General features: G+C 37.5%; 1 protein-coding gene across 50 annotated transcripts in view; it reads right to left on the reverse strand.

Moving 5' to 3' along the window:
- Positions 1-17,221, reverse strand: part of RIMS2 (regulating synaptic membrane exocytosis 2) — a 502,429-nt gene that overhangs the window by 81,091 nt on the left and 404,117 nt on the right. The window lies entirely within an intron of this gene.

Below are 17,221 nucleotides of genomic sequence, written 5' to 3' on the forward strand. Positions count from 1 at the left end.
GGAGTGACTGGTACAAAATTTCCAACTCTTCCGAGGGTTTCACAAACCCTAGCAAAGACATCTAAACCATCACAGAACATTCTTACCACAACTGTTTCACCAGTACAGGAAAGCAAAGCGGAGAGACTTAGTGACTTGCCCATGATTACTGAGCTCATGAAAGATTGAACAGGGACAGAATGTGCTTCATGCTAGCTATAAAATATATATCTCTTTTGGGGCCTAGCCTATTTACAGGAACTTCTGGCTGACAAATGTTAACAATTATTTTTTTATTATTTTTATTTTAGTAAATAGGTAGATGAGATTATCAAACCAAAAGACAAAGCGATGTTGTAGCTGTGCAAACAAACCCCGCATCTTGCTGAACTGCTGGGCTGGGAAGTTTGAAAGGATGGGACAGGACTAGAGGTAATTTGCACGGACAGTGTACAAGTGCCTCAGAAACTAAAAAAATTACAATATTATTTGAACTTGTTAATAGTATAGTCCAAACATGGAACTGGCAGGTGACTGGTGGTCAGCAGTAAGCCCATACAATGTAAAGCAGTGTTGTGCAGAGCTGTTCAAGTTAGATTTGAACAAAATATTATGGTTACTTGTTCTTGTTACACCAGTTAGCTCTAAAGTAATGCTAAGTCTCTGCCGCTCTGCAGTGCATTATGTGCAGATATAAAAAATAGCAGAAAGATATTTTTCCCCTCTCCATGTACAGACATTTCTGTTTATGCAGAAATCTGATGGGCTACTTTTCAGAAAAACAGTACTGCAAGATGAATTGTCAATGATCGCCAGGTAATTGTTGGGCTGACACGGAAAGAAGACAGTGTGGAAAGATGTGAAGAGAAGCACAGGCAGGACTGAAAGAAAACAATGGGAGAAAATAATCTGCATAATACATCAGTGGCTTGTTGAACTCTTAGGGGTAGCTACATTGAACTCAGCCACCTGGAGAAAGCAATTCATAATGTAAAGTGTCAGACCTGTGTAGTCCTGCAGAAGAGAAGGGTGTCCAGGTTTGGCTATCAAATTTATCCCTTTTTTATAGTTTTAGAATAACCGTCTTTCGTGAAGTACACATATCATTTGCTTCAGTTCTCTTGCAAGGAATGCTACACTGGGAAATATTCTGAAAGATTGTGCAGTGTCTAAATAGCATTTCAGAATAGCACCTGAGTGCCTATTTATCATAAATTAATTTTAGTCTTAGAAATAGTAAGCTGTTTTGCCCATTTTAAGACAGGGAAATAAAATAAAGACAAGAAAAAAATGCTCATGCAGGTTACACCGTATACCTGCAGCACAGTCTGAGCTGCACGCTTACCCACAACGGCTGCATAGGCTGCAGCTGCCTGCCTGACCTGCCCTAATTTACAGTATCTGTTTTCACTGACACACCACTCGAGCCCTCCCGAGCCTTTAAGTGTGAGGGCACTTAGCCAGCCATAAACTCACAGAGTATCTCTGTGATTACATCTTTTAAATGTTGTAATATTTACTGACTGGTTTTATTGATGCCGTTAATATTTTTGCTTGATAAAGAAGACACTATGTCTTATTATTGATATATTCATTTGGGAACATAAAAACAATGATTAAACAGCTGTCGTCATCATCAGAGATAATGGAACATTATACCAGAATAAAAGGATTGTTCTTTTGCAGCAATGCCTTTTAAAAGAGCAACTACTTAGCCCTTTGGAGAAGAAAAAAATAACTGTGCCTAGTGTAATCTGTATATATTGAGTCTTATCTATTCAGTTCCACCCACCTCACCCTCCCTAGAATAATTCTGCATTGAAGATAAAGTTGTGAGTGTTGTTTGTGTTGATTTAGCCTAAAACTACCAAGATTGGGAAGTACAGCCTGGTGTACTGGGCTGCGACCACGCACTATAGAAAAGGCAACGCAGAGCTGCCCTCAAGCCCCCAGCGTTTGCCGGGGGTCCCAAGCAGATGTACCAACCATGCCGAGCCCTGTGCTGCCAGGGCTGCCCTGCTACTGGCTCCCAACAGAGCTAACGTATCGCCAGACCGTGCGTGCCTATATGAACAGCTGTCATATTGACAGTGGCTGGTGACCTCAGGGTAGCCACACCGCTAGCCTTACAGACCTAACGTGGCTAGCCTCTGGGGAAAGGAGACAGACCGCACTGTCAGAGGTAAATCATTGGTGGAATTGTTAATTACATTCCAATTAAGGGATAGATAATTACTTGTGGTGATTCATAGAATAACAGACCTCAACGTGCAGAGCCCACACTGAGCTTGCCAAGCAGCCCATGGAAGCGAGCCCTTCTAAATTAAATGCACGCAAACAACACGAAGCAGCAAACGGTATCAGCACTGTGCAAAGTTACTCCAAAGAGTCATTCTGCAGCATACTCGAAGTTTCAAAAACCTATGGTTTTGATTTTGTCTGCTTTATTTCCACACCTGGAGAACATCGCTTCTTAAAATACGTTTTTCATAGCAATGTGCTGTATATAATAAATCCAGACATTTTCATAAATAAAACAATCTTATGGTATTTTTTTTAAGGCTAATGCAATAGTAATAATCTATTGCAATGGAGAAGATTGAGAAGTGCTATGGCAAGAAAAGCAACTTAAAGGTAAATTATTTTCGAAATATAATGTGAAAAACAGATCATCAGATCATTACCTTGTCTCTTTTTTCTCAGTTGTATGTAAAGGTACTTCCCATCAAATGTTTTCAGTTGGGTCAGATGGCACAGAAATATTATTTGACCCTTACTATTTCAGAAGGGTTTAGATTTGAAATTGGGAAAGTGAATTGATCCTTTCATTAAATCTGAATGTCTTAATATACAATACTTGTTTTCAAAAGTTTTATTTACACATTGTCTGAGCTACACTCCCGGCATCTGCTGGCTGCCTAACAAAGAAACATCTAGAAACTGAAACTAAATTGTCTTTCTTGCTGGACAAAGCTCAGATACCTCATATTCACGCATTAACTCCGCTCCAAATTGCTCTCTATTCTGATGCTAAGGTCTACTTTTGACCTTATAGCTGACTTAATTCTGTTTGGGAAATGGATTATAACAGTAAGTGTATTGCATGTTAGTGTTTCAGTAACTGCAGCACAGCCAACAAAGGAAACATACTGCTTGTCTGACAGAAGCTGTGCTGGCATTTCAGTTTTACATTTGTTTCTTAAACTGCAGTTCTATACAAGGCAGTTTCTGAAGTGCTCCTTTGCTCTCTGCCTCAAAAGTATAACGGCACTTCCATTGTGTGAATACTGATTTTTAAAAAGTATTCGGTTCTTTCATGTCATGTACTCTGACTGTGAAACACAACCATTTTTGCACAATTTTGCACTATTCTATCTTCATTTTTTATGTGGCTAAAGTTACCCAAGGCATTACATCTTCATATATTTCACATACTTCCTTGTTTTCATCCTCCAAATTTCACTTTCTTTTTTTTTCTAAATGTCACCAACTGTATGATAAGATCAACTCTTAGACTGAAAAGGTCATTATTAACCTAGTGCGGCCCACCCATTATGTCTGAAACACCGCTACCGTGTCCCGTCCGTCCCACTGCTGTCCCTGCATACCATGCTGTAGGAGTTTGCACGGCCTGAATGCACCCTGCTGGGTAAGCGCAGCCCCGATCCTGGCTGTAGCATGGCCACAGGTTTGGATCTTCAGACCCAGCTACTACCCTGGGTGCTCCAACTGCCCTCAGAAGAAAACATGGGCATGAGGACAGTAAGGGAGCCTCATGTGCACTGATAGCTCCTCTGGTTTGGACAACCAGGAGGTCCGGACTGTGGTGAAGAGCATCTGCCTACTATGCAGGTTAATTAAATACTGTTTCTTCCTTTTTTTTTTTTCTTTTTTTTTTCTTTTTTTCTTTTTTAAGTAACAGCCATGGCAGTAGGAAAATTATCTCCTGACTTTCTCAGTGCTGGAAATACAAGTCTCTCTTATTGTAATAAAGTTAAAACCCAATCAAGACTCATAATATAGGCAGCATTCTGGACTTTATGACCCATAAAGCTGTAAGAGTACCCAGCCTGTTCAAGCTGTTTCAACAATAGGAAGTCTGCTGCAAGCAGAGGGGTTGATTAAAAGTTGCTTTTGCATTTTTAATAGTAAGATGATTTTGTCCTGTTTTGCTGTGTTGAAGAAGGGGATAAATTTAATGATTACAGATTCTATCAACTAAGGTTTAAAGTTTCTAAAAGCCCTTACCTCTGCATTAGTAACATAATCAGGAGGAGACCCTAACAAAGTGATAGGTGTTTGTGCCGATACCTTGTAACTGAAATAGATGACTTTCCTGTAGTGACAAATTCAAGATTATTAAAGCTGAACAACAAATACCTGTTCTGCTTCCTCATACAACCACCTATGCAAATGTTTTGACCTGTTTGTGAACTACCACTATATGACTGACAGGCCACGTAGAGCTATAACTGCTCTGAAACTTATTTCTCGGAAGAAACTGTTTTAGAACTTCTAAATCAAAGGGAGTTTTAAAGTGTTTCATACTGCTTTAATCTATTGTTACCAGTCTTCCATCTTGGACTATACAGTCATGCAGTTGTCCAGGCAATTGAAATTGTCAGTGATTTCCAACTGTCTTTCTATTTTATTATCTTTTTTTTTCTTTTCTGTTTTTATAGTCTATTCACCAGCTTTTATTTGCTAGCATTTACATAGGAACATGCAAATCTGGTCAATGTTTTTACTGATCAAAATGTTGGGAAGATATTTCAGACAATTGTCCATTGTGCTACTACAAGAAGATTAAAGAACCGTTCTGGACTGTTTCAATAGTTCTTCGCCTCGCTGACAAAAGCTCTCAAGCAGCCAGAGCACAGCAATTGTATGAAATGTTCTGTAATTTCATCTGTAGCTTTTGGTGCAAGCTCACAGCCTCTAAAGGCATTGCAAATTTTAGTTACCACACATCATTGGAATGAATGTTATTGGATTGTTTGATTCTTTCTAAAACCTTTGTTAATGGCTGCCTAATGAAATGTGCCATTAAGAATAAAACCAAATACTTACTAATATATACAACAATTTTACATTTATATAAAGCAAAAGATTCTAAGTAATTATTACAAAATACTATATACAAACAAATACGTAGAGAAAATATATGTTTATCTGTAGCTTGCATACACACAAACCCAAGATGAAGGCTACGATGAATCTGCCCTTACTTGTAATTCATACTTAGCCAACTCAATAATCTGTGCTTACCATTTGTCACTCCTGTCAGGCTCCATCAAGGCAGCTGAGGTACAGCTAGCCAGGTCAGCCTCTGCCAGCCCTGCTGTAGCTATCAGCTGCACATGTCATCCATCAGTCCCTTGGGAGATTTAAGGACTGACCAGGGAGCTTAATTCTTGCAGTGCTCTGGTATTAGGTATATAATAAGCTCCACAGTTGCCTTGGGCTTCTCAATACAGAGCTGCAATCAGTTCTAGCTCATACTAATTCTTGGCTGCCAATCCTCACTTCTGCTTTGTTGTCCTGGATCCTATCTTATCTTCCTCCCTTTTATTCCTAATTCTTGGATCTTGCTTTCTTAGCCCTATATTTTGCTTCTAATGAGCCCCATTGGCATTGTTCCAACCCTGTTCTCCCTTCAGCCAGTCCCTGATTTGCATTAGGCACCCCTTGATCTCCTGACTCTGGCCCTACTGTGCCTCTCTTGGCGTTCTTATACTGCATTAGCATAAAAGAAAGAGCTACACATGGTGCTGCTACTTCTGAGCAGTATGGTGCCTGAACCGATAAATCTAGCTGGAGGTAGATTCATTCCTTACTCCCATTCCTTATCCAACATATTTTTTTCCCATTATTCGGAACATTCCAATCTACTACTACCTTGAAATAAAGAACTGACTGTAACCTGATTTGCAACATCCGTCTTCTAAACCATCCTAATCTCCAATAAAGTTAGGCCACCAATTGAAACATGTTGGTAAAAAGGAACACACATATTTCTATTGAACATGTGAAAAAAATCTATTTCAAAAGTTCTCGCATCTTTCCCTTAGTGGTTTGGTGCCATCTGTTTATCTATTTCACTAACCAGTGCTCATATATAGAGTCTTACAAAGGAGCTCCTAAATCCTGATTTTGCTACAGGACTAAGCCATGTTGCAAACAGCATCCTACTGCTAAATTAATAAATCAAAACAAAATGATGGAAAAGATCAAGCAAGTCAGCAGTGGGCCTTGTCAGCAAAGAAAAGCCTTGGTTGTATTGACTGGAACATAACCAGTAGATCAAGGGGAGTGACTATTCCCCTTTATTCAGCACTCTTTAGACCACATCTAGAATATTGGATCCAGTTTTGAGACCCAAAGTACAACAATGACATCAATAAACTAGAATGAGTTTATTGGAAGGCCACCAAAATGATGGGGGCTAGAGCATTTGCCCTGTGAAGAGAGGCTGGGGGAGCTGGGCTTGTTCTGCCTGGACAAGTGATGGCTTTGGGAGTACCTAATGGCAACCTGCCAGGTCATACAAGGAGGATATCAAAAAGACAGAGCCAAGCAATTCACAGCAGCTATGACTGGTATAAGGTGGCACATTTTTACCATATGTACAGTGAAGCAGTGGATCAGGTTGCCCGGAGAAGTTGTGCAGTTTTCATCCTTGAAAGTTTTCAAAACATGACTGGATAAAGCCCTGAGCAACCTGTACTGATCTCACAACTGACCCTGCCTTAAGCTAAGGGTTGGACTAGAGAGCTCCTGAGGTCCCCTCCAACCCAAATTACTCTGTCATCCTATGGGTCAAGGTGAGCCAGGAGCTGAATAAGAAACTGCAAGGCCAGCAGTAATGCAGAAGCCATCAGTGGATCATTAAGGACAACTGGAAATCTAAAGGGAGGTAGTCTGGAGGCAAGCCAAATCAAAAGACAAAAAATCACCTGCTTCATATATGTTGGCATAGGGTGCAATTTTTTTAAGAACTCCCTAAGTGCCCAATATGAAATAAATATAGGAGACCACTAGGAAATGTTCTGGGATTACATCAAGAAGAACTTACAGGACTTGCAAATATTTGGTAAAGTAGAAAGCTGTACGGCTGTTCTTAAGTATTTAGGTCTTGTAGTGAGCTTGAGAATCAGCTTGCCAACAGGTTTGTCTTCCTACAAAAAAAATCTGTTCCTGCAGTCAGTTTCAAAACACCAAGTAGTTTCTTGTTCTGATGATCTTTTCCATACAATACGACTTTTGGAAGATCAAGACAACCTCTAATTTCAGCTGCACTGATACCTGTTCTGGAATCAAGGTGTTATTGATGCAGAATTAATTCACAAAGATAGCTTCATCCTGTCTGGGGAACTAAGTGTTCTTATTTCACCTTACTTTAAGTCAGGGCCAAATTTTACAAATTTTGAAAGAAGAGAGCACTGCAAACTTTCTGCTGGGGTATATAAAGTTACTACATTCTTCCAAAGACTTCAAAAGCACAAAGACACTTTTTAAAATTCCATCTCTTCTATGAAAAACACAGTGGGTAAAACACCTGTTGTTTAAGGTAAAGTAGAAGACAGGTAAAACAACACGGGAACAATTCTAAGCATCACCTCAAAAAAATTCTTAAAAAGCAATCCAAGATGTGATACACACTGGAGTGAAAATATAAGGTTTATAATAGCCAAGCAAGCGTCTCATAATTTCTCATCAAAAGCTACCTTAAAGTCACGACTCAGAGTGAGAGCTTCTACTCCAAATCATCAAGTCATTGCAACAGGACTCTGGGACATGACATTTCATAATAACAAGAAGCTACCACCACTGGCCTGCGGCATTCGGTAGTATGCTTCATGTACTATATAACTAGACATCTACTTTAAAACCAAAAATAACTGATTTCTATTATCTATCAAGGAAAGTAACTGAGAATTTTAAGAATTTTCTTAGTCTGAATATTAAAGTAAGATGATCTTTTCCATGGTTCTAGTTGATTCTGACAGATTAAATGAGGTAGAAGAGAGATCCAAGTATAACATACAGCTAAGGTGAAACAGCTATAATTGCCTATATAAATTGGAATGAATAGAAAATTTCATCTCCTGTGGATGGACTTCACCTTGTTACAAGATCTGATGATTCCAACATGCCTTAACAAGTTATAGATGAACCACAGAATCCTCTCATATAGCCAGAATATTCCCAACAATTTTTGACCAAAAGCAAAGATCTTGAAGAGATATGAGTCTCTCTATATGAGACAATAGCTTCCAAAGAAGAACCCTTTAATGAGAATTAAGGGTAGAAGGATGTCCAAAAATCAGTTCCCCTTTTCTAACATGAAAGTAATTCAGGAAAGCAGGCGAAAAGGAAAATAAACCAAAGCTCTTTCTAAGATTTATTTGAAACATTTTCTATCCAAATTCCCTTTCATACTGCTGACCTCCTGATTTTTAACTGCTATTTAAAACAGGGCGGAGTCAGTCACCAAGTTTCACTTTAGAGAAACAGGTCCACAGCCCGGCTTTGTGATGATGAGTTATAAAATCTTGATGTAGATCTCAAACTTCCCAGCATCTTTTTACCTGCCACACATTAACTTTTTGACTGTCTTATACAGAAGGAAGAAAATCTATTTAAAAAAGAGATCAGTAATGCTTTAGCATTCCAGAACACTGTGCCAAGTCCCCTGAAGATGCATCATCATGGGCACTGCTCATTGTAAAAAATCTGAGCTGTTCAAGTCAGGCTGGTTACGAAAATGCAGGTGTCCAGGGCTTCACAATCTACTGTGCAATTGCATTTAATGGTAGCTCCAGTGCTTTATCTCCTGGTGCACATTTGTTAGGACAAACTGGTGAGCCTGCCTATGGTTACTCACTTGCTCAATGGGTTCAGTTTCAGTGATAACTCTTAATTCTGTTTCTGGTCCTTTTTGGTCTTCTAACTCTAGTGAATCCTACTTACATCAGATAAACAGAGTCAAAGTGTGCTTCCTGTATCTGTTTCTGTTCCTCAGGTGGGTCACATGCCATTTCTGTCATCACTTCATTCAAAATCTCTTGTATTTCATACAGTCCTGCCATCCAGGCAACAGCTTATTTTTTTAAAGAGGGTAAGAAGACGGGATTTCTGTTTAAAGAAGTCCTCTTTTGTCTCTGATTGTTCTACCTAATTTGGGCTTAAGACGTTACTTTGCAAACGCAAGCTAGGAAGTCAACAATATCTGTTTTAAAGAGTTCTCATTTGACCTGGATTTTAAACTACATTTCCATAATTGTTTTTTTTTTTTAGTCCTTGGGTCTCTCATAAAAACAAATAAAAAGAAGATGGAAAGGCAACCATCTTTTCTTATCACAGAATTTCTGTTTCATTACACTTTATTTCACCCCAAAAGCCTGTTAAGTATTTCAGCATACCTGATGGATGAAAACAGAGATATGAACTTCCCCCTTAATCCTACTTTCTCTATGTAACATTTAAATATGACTTTCACCAAATTTGTCCTGGGACACAGCACCTTCAAAGGAATTCATGCTGAAGGGAACAGCTGGATTGCCACATGGGCCATCTGGTGAGTGCTTATTCCTGTAAGCAGAAGTGCCTCAGGACCATGAGTAACACAATTGCTCAAGAACAGGATATAAATATATCTCTGTATGATTCCACTTTATAAGTCCTTAAATCCATAGATAACAGAGGGTAGCCTCCAAAATCAAGCATGATTTGAGGGAAGGTCCAATTATCCTTTTTCTTAATCTCTTGTTTTCACTCATTTTTGGGATATATCTTGGAAAATCCCTGTATAATAAGACATGTGTGAGCTCAGGTCTCTACAAATTTTCTGCTGATTCATCTCTAGCTAAAGGGGAAACAAATCTGCAAGAGGTAGATACCACCATCTCCTTATCCCTCCACGGGCAAGTTAAACTGCTTAGAAAACATTACTTTTCCCTAAAATGTATTTCCTCAGCAGCTTTACCCTTGTTATATTGCAACTAGGGGAAAAAGACTGCAGGGAGATCCTGAGCATGCAAAGCACTCCCAGGGAACAGAAAAACTGAACTCTTTTTCTCTTTAGTCATTGTGCTTCAGTTCTCAAAAAAGGAGTAATTAGAAAACATGTATTACTTACGTCTGTCTTATCGCATTGTAAATATTATAATAATTTACCTCTTTGCTTGCTTGTAAGGTTAATTTGAATTCACTTTTACAGAAAATATGCAACATCTATTAACGTTACTTACAACTTCAACTTCATCACATAAACCACTTTAACAGTAGGATAATTATATGTAACATTTCTGGGAGAGAAACAAAAAATAATTCAGTTGAAACTGTATGTGAAATTTAGATCATTTCACAAGACAGCTATCTATATTGGAATTATTTTGGCATCAAAACCTTCCGTGAATGCTTTTGAAGATTTTAAATGTCTATGAATTATTAGAACCCTTGAAGTTATTTTCATTTTACAGATGTTTCCTTAGTATAGCATTAGCATCTCATTTCCTAAATTTATGTGACTAGAAACTAGCTTAGAAGTGGGAAAAGAAACATTTCTAACTGCGTCCTAAAATCCACCCAAATTACTTCTTGAAACTGAATGCCAGTCTGTTTACCAGCAGTGAATTTACGTTATCGTCTCTTAGATACAGAAAACTATGTCAGAGTGTTTTGAATTTTGTTTTTAGAAAATCATATTCAAACTAAGTAACGTGCAGATATTATTAATTAGCTAGTTGCTTCAGATTAGACTGCAGAAGTATGCAAATCACCAGAACTGTTTTTCACCTGATGGCATGTGTCACTGGAGAGAACAGAACCAGGATGATGCATCCTGGTTCTCTGAAATTTAATGGATCTAAGATACTCTATACAACAAAATGAATATAACATCTTTTAAAGATTTTACCTAGTTTGAAGAAAACACAGATTGAACTCCATGACAAAATTGTGTATGTTTGGCTGTATGATAGATGAATATTTTTCCCTCCAAATCAACTGACTCTGGAAGAAACAAAATTTTCAAACTTCTTTTCAGCATGATACTTAAGGTTATTAGATGAAAAATCTATATATGTTCAAGGCAAAGATTTAGGACAAGAAGCTCTTTTAGGAAACAAAAAAGAGGTTTTGTTTATGTAGATTTTATTTGATAATTTTGTCTAAAATTTCATTTTCTACTGTCGTGGAATACTAATAGTAGAATAAGTTTGCTGCAATACTTTAACTATTCTACTTTTTGTATTACAAAAATAAACACTTTTTTGGGTACATCATTACTGTGCTCAGAATTAAGGATTAAATTGTCAAAACTGCTTCCCCCCCACTCCCCACCCCACCCTTCTTATTTTCTGTTATTATTTGCTGATTCCAGACTGTCAGTGAAAGCTCCGGTAAAATAACAATTTCCATCTGCAGGAGGAAGATAATATTCCTTCTGATGTATTACTAAAGAAGATATTCTACTGCTTAACACTAAATCAATATTAATTCTTGTAAGTAAAGATTTTACTTCCAACAAATGACAGTCAGAAATACCATAGGTTAGAAGGGCCACTGAGAAAATTTCACGTTTTAGTAATATTTTCCCTAGAAATGTTGCTGAAGGCATTAAGGCTTTATGAAGGAAAGACCTCTCTATGCTGAGACTCCAAAGCCCTGACCCTACTTTGATTAGCTCCGATGTGCAGAACCAGCTTTTACAGAATAATGGTGGTGTGTTATGTATCCATGCAAACCCTCCACGCATACCACTTGCAATACAGATGCTTGAAGTCACAGTTATAGTCACTAAAATTAACTGCAAGACATTATGTGGTACAAGAATCAAAGAAATGCAATGCCTTGGGGAAATCTGATAGAGATACATAGCTTTTTTCTTGCATAACAGAGAGCAAAAATTCCTCAAAACCACAAATCTGTTGTTTGGATGATAAACTGGCAAAATTTCCACTGATAACTTTGGGGCTGCTATGAAAGCAAATCAACCCATTTAATAAACAGATGCACTTGCAGATGCTGGACCTAAGAAAATATCCACACTGCTAAAACCACTTCACAGGTCTCATCATTATAGCCAGAACGTTTTCAGTGAAGAATTACAAATGATAAGAGTAAAACCTGGGGGAACCCTCCATACCATAAGGTATGTCCCAGGAGTACCTTCTCAAGGTGCCGCAGCCCAGGAGAGGGGCTCGGTGGCCTCTGAACCACCCCCTGCAAAGCAGACCAGCAAAGGTCCTGCTTCTTCGTTTTGAACCCTACACGTTTAAGCAGGCTCCAGGCAAGCGCTGCACTGGGACTTCAGGTCTATCCTTTCTACTTGCATGCCACGCTTGCCTTGATTTTTCAAGGTCGCTAGCCTAGCAAATTGATCTAGCAAACACGTTTCCATCTAGCTGGAACCACTGCTATGCCCTTGTTATCTTTCAAATGTGAATAATGTCCTTTTTGCGCCTGTTCTGCCAGCCACAGAGTTAAGTAACACAAACTGCAGTCTGGTGTGATATATGTTATCATAGATTGCTATTCTCATGCCTTGGAGTTCCCTGACTGTTGCAGCAATTCAATTAACTTCATATATTTTCTATTTTTGAATGTCACACTTTGGCACCCAGATATTTAGTACATATTTCCCAGTTAATTTTCTTTCTTGTTTTCTGTAGATTTCCTCATTTATTATCAGCATAACATCAGTTTCAGTACATCTTAGGTAATTAATTCAGGCACAGTCACACTATGTTATACTTTAATTGTTGCTCAGTTCAATAGCGTCTTGGCAGTTTGCAGCTTAAATTCATATAAGAACTGTAAACAGAAATAATTGAGTTTACTATGAAAAGATAGCCATTCTGAACCAAAACAGACTAACGGTTTAGCAATTCATGTGTCTCTACAAAGCAGTTCTGAAAGGAAAAGATTTTCTGTTACAAGAAGGATAAAAGGATATAAGATAAATCGCAGTGATTACTCTGGCTGGAAATTGGTCAAAACAGCACCCAGGTGATTTTTAAATGTGATTATTAAGGGAATGGTTACAATTACTTAATTGAATCTGGCTTTGATATAAATCTTTTTATTTTTATGTATATTTGATACATATGTGTTTGATAATTTTTTTTTCTGGAAAATATTCGCTTTTTGCAAAAGAATATTTAATTCATTGCTGTAAGAGTAAAACTCAAGACTCTGTGTTACACTTAGTATTTTTAGTGGTTTTTTTTTTTTTTTAAATGGAAAAATGTAATTTTCTGCTGTTGAAATCCCTTTTTTCCAATAAACTCCACTAACCAATGGATATTAAGAGCCAAAATAGACTGACGATTTTATTTTTTACTTTTAGGAGTAATTTTTTCTCTTTGAGATTTATTGTAAAATTATAAGGTACTTTAACAACATTTTATAATGTATTTAACCTCTGCTTTCTAGATATAAGATAAGCGATAGAAGCTGGCGCAAAAACTAAGAAAATGGCTGACACCAGAAAGTACCTGCTGACAGATGAAGGCAGCCAGTATCAGTCTACTTTCAGATGTTTATACTTCAGCCATCATCATATGTGAATGCAGTATTTATGTTAACCACGGTACTACATTTAAGAATACCCTAAATCTCTGACAGACATGCAGATACTCAAGACTGAAAAATAAATTAGAAAAGCATCAAAATCAAAATAAATTAAAAGAGACCTCGAATTAAATGAAAAAGAAAAAAGCAACAGAAATCTTTTCTGAGAGTTTGCATATCATTGACTAAAGAAGAAAATACTAGAAATCACACCAAATCCACATCTGTATTCAAAGTCACTAAATTACTTTCACCTCATCAGCACAATACAGTTTGATAAAAATAGAAATGAAAGAAGAGATGTTTTCTACATTGCTATGCATATAGAACTCAAATCTAGAATTCTGAATTTGTTTCATCTAGCTACATTTTTAAGTCTTATAATTGAACTTTAAATCCTGTATTTATGGGAACCATAACTGCAACATCAGCAATTTATTCCATAAAATTTTTATATTAAAAATACAATAAAATACTTGATTGAAAATATAAATGCTATTAGCACTGTGGGCCAGAGAGATTATCTCTGCCATTGAGTAGTGTATTCCTTACATATAGTGTTGAGTAATGTATTCCTTACATATAGCGTTGAGTAATGTATTCCTTACATATCACAAATGAGCACGATTGGTTAGGCAACCTGAGCGCTCACAGGCTGTTGAGAGTGACAGGACCTGTCCTTCCAGACCAGACAGCTGGTTTAGCCACCATTTCTTGTCCAAAAATACAATTACTGACTAGTCCATAGGAAAGCACAAAAACCATGGAACAGGCAACAAATAAATAGTTTCCTCATATGGAAAAATCTTTGTTAGTCTAATTGGTGTTTGGTTTATTTCCTGAAGCAAAGAGCTTATTGGTGTGGAGGTGGGGAAGGAGAAGACGAAGGGACCCAGTAAAACTACGCAGAGTTATTCCCATTTATAAGCCTATCGAATGCTGCTGGTTAGGCCCTTAGTTTTACAGGTATTTTATAGAACTTCACTGCATGGAATATTTGTGTGTTAATTTTTGCCACCTTAATTATTCTTCAGCATAGCTCCATTCTAATTATTTCGTCTTTCCAACTTTTATCCAGATATCTAAAATTTTAAAATTTAAACTGGTATGTGAAAAAGAAATGTATACAAAATAGATTTCCAATTTCTGCACTCTTTTGAGGGAATATGGATATCTAACCTAGACTCCATTTTTCATTTACTATTTTGAATATTTCTAGTTACATCCTTAACAACAGAAATTGTAAGAAACAATCATAGGATCAAAGAGATATTCATAATTATTATAAATTATCAAATTATTACCCGGCATATCATGAGTTTCCCAGAACTCCCAAACTCTAAACTTAAATTTTCAAAAACAATTGCCAATTCAAAACCAGTATAAATCAACTACAGCTTATAAAGAGTAAGAATATCAAAGGTCTCATCATTCTATTAGCCTGGAAGTTTGTTCAACTCCTTCTCCGCAAGGGTTTAAAGAAGAAAAGTGACAAATGTTTCTGCTAGCAATCTTTTCTGCCCTGTGTACTGCTCTGTTTGGACTTTTAAGGAGGAGACAAGGGCATCCCCAAAACACCATCAAATCAAATGTTTTAATCAACAACACAGGTCAAAGGATACGACAGGTAGCTGTACCAATGACACAACTACTTACTGCAGGTTTCGGAGGAAAAAGGCACTTCTTGGACACTTTTGCATATTGTGACAAGATTCAGAGTTAAGGAGAACTGCTTTTGATGTATTCAAACTCAACGTCCTCCACCTCCAGTGTTACAGCTCTTACCTTTTGCACATTCTCTCACACAGGTAGACCACAAGGTGGTACTCGATTCATTGCTGAATCAGTGTCTCAGTCTGAAGAACTGCAGCTTTTCAGTGTCTGCGTGCTCCAAGGGCATTTCAGCTGCACCTACATCACTCAAATGAACTGAGCGCATACTTAACTCTTCTTTTCCACAGCTTAATTTGTCTTGGTCTTGCTAACAGGTTAGAAGACCGCAAAGTAGCACGCTAGTATGCCTAAAACTACTAGTCTCCTACATCAAACACAGAGAATTATGTTCATTTCTAAAATCTGAATGGTGGTTATTAACAGAAACTGCAGCATTACATATGTCTGATGATGTAGAAAGTTTCAGTCTTATCATCAATATGAATCATTAAAAAGGTGGAGTTGGAAAGTCCTCTTTGGTGTCCTGTATTATTCTCTATTTGGTGTACTGTTTTCTACATTTGGCTAAATAATCTTGTCACCAAAATTTCAGTTTTTATCTGGTCTTTTACCTCTTTTACCCCAACTTTGTTCCTTGTTGCTCTAATATACTGTATTCCTAATTACTACATTACTGACTATTACTAATTGCTATATTATATAACTGGATCTCTCTGCCTTTTTGTAGGTCATTATTTTCTCCTAATAAAACAAATAAAATGAGCCTTATGATACTTTGAGGTTTAAATGTATGTCAGCTAGTTGCCAGTCTGGTTTACCTTTGCTTCTAAACAAAACAATCATTTTTCACTATTCTAACTCCTACATAAATCCCACCCCGTTTAGTCTGGCATTCAACACCTTTAGTTGCTCAGACCCTTTTGTAGTGGCTAATATGACCCGAGCTGATGGAATTCTCTCTTGATTCTACACTGATTTCACATTGATTGCAAACACTTCTAGGGCTCCACATACAAGAAGTATCTTCTCTCTTTTTTTCTCACTAGCAGCAAAGCTTTTCAACTCTCCCTGGTCGATCCACTGGGCACGTTCCAGTCATGGGGGCAAGGAGAGAGGAATGGCATGGTTCCTCCCAGGCTTTATGCTTCAGTAGGGATTCCTGAGTCTGAGCAGTGGTGGGAATGGCATATTGATTTCTTTGCCAGAAGAGCTAATGGCAGCAGAACCAAGCAAGAAGCGAGGCAGAGAGTTTCAGAGAGGTTTTAAGAGGTGGTTTGGGAATTGACTTCAAAAGCCAGATCAACCAAATGAGTCCAGAGTGAATCTAGCACGCTGTTCACTCAGCTTCTCTGGGCACCCATTGTGGTCCTTCCCTCTTCACAGTGCATCTTGCCTAAACACTTAAGGACTGGGAAGCTTAGTTTTTATACAAAACAATAAACTAGTCCTAGAAAGATTCTTGAGGAAAACTACATAAATCAGGCTAGTGTGGCAGAGCCACAGTATGGTAAACGGCTATTTTTTCCTCTGGTGGAACACTCTTGTGCTACTGTGCTTTTTTTGTGCATTACCAGAACTCAGGTTTTCCTGCATGTCAACTTCCAACAGCACTGCAATTCAGACTTTAGTATATCTCCTATTTAGTACAATTCTACTAGTACTCAATATTCAGAGTATTTTTACCTAATCCTGAACGCCTGTGCTGTTTTTCCTCTCATTTCTCCTTAGTTGTAAATATGTTTATATGAAAATCAAATATATCGCTTGCTTTCCTTATATCTGTGCTGAAACCATACTTAAGCAACTTCTGCATTTAAGGAAATAACTCTTTTACACAATATATTACCTGCCAAACTCATGTATACAAAATATTACGGAAGCAAAATTCTTAGTTTTCAAAAAATAGTGAGGCATGTATATGAATAATAAAAATACAATCTGCAATTTTATCAATCATGAGGAAAAAATAACTTCTAAGAATACAGATATC

Source organism: Grus americana, chromosome 2, assembly GCF_028858705.1.
Source record: "Grus americana isolate bGruAme1 chromosome 2, bGruAme1.mat, whole genome shotgun sequence".
Lineage (NCBI taxonomy): Eukaryota > Metazoa > Chordata > Aves > Gruiformes > Gruidae > Grus > Grus americana.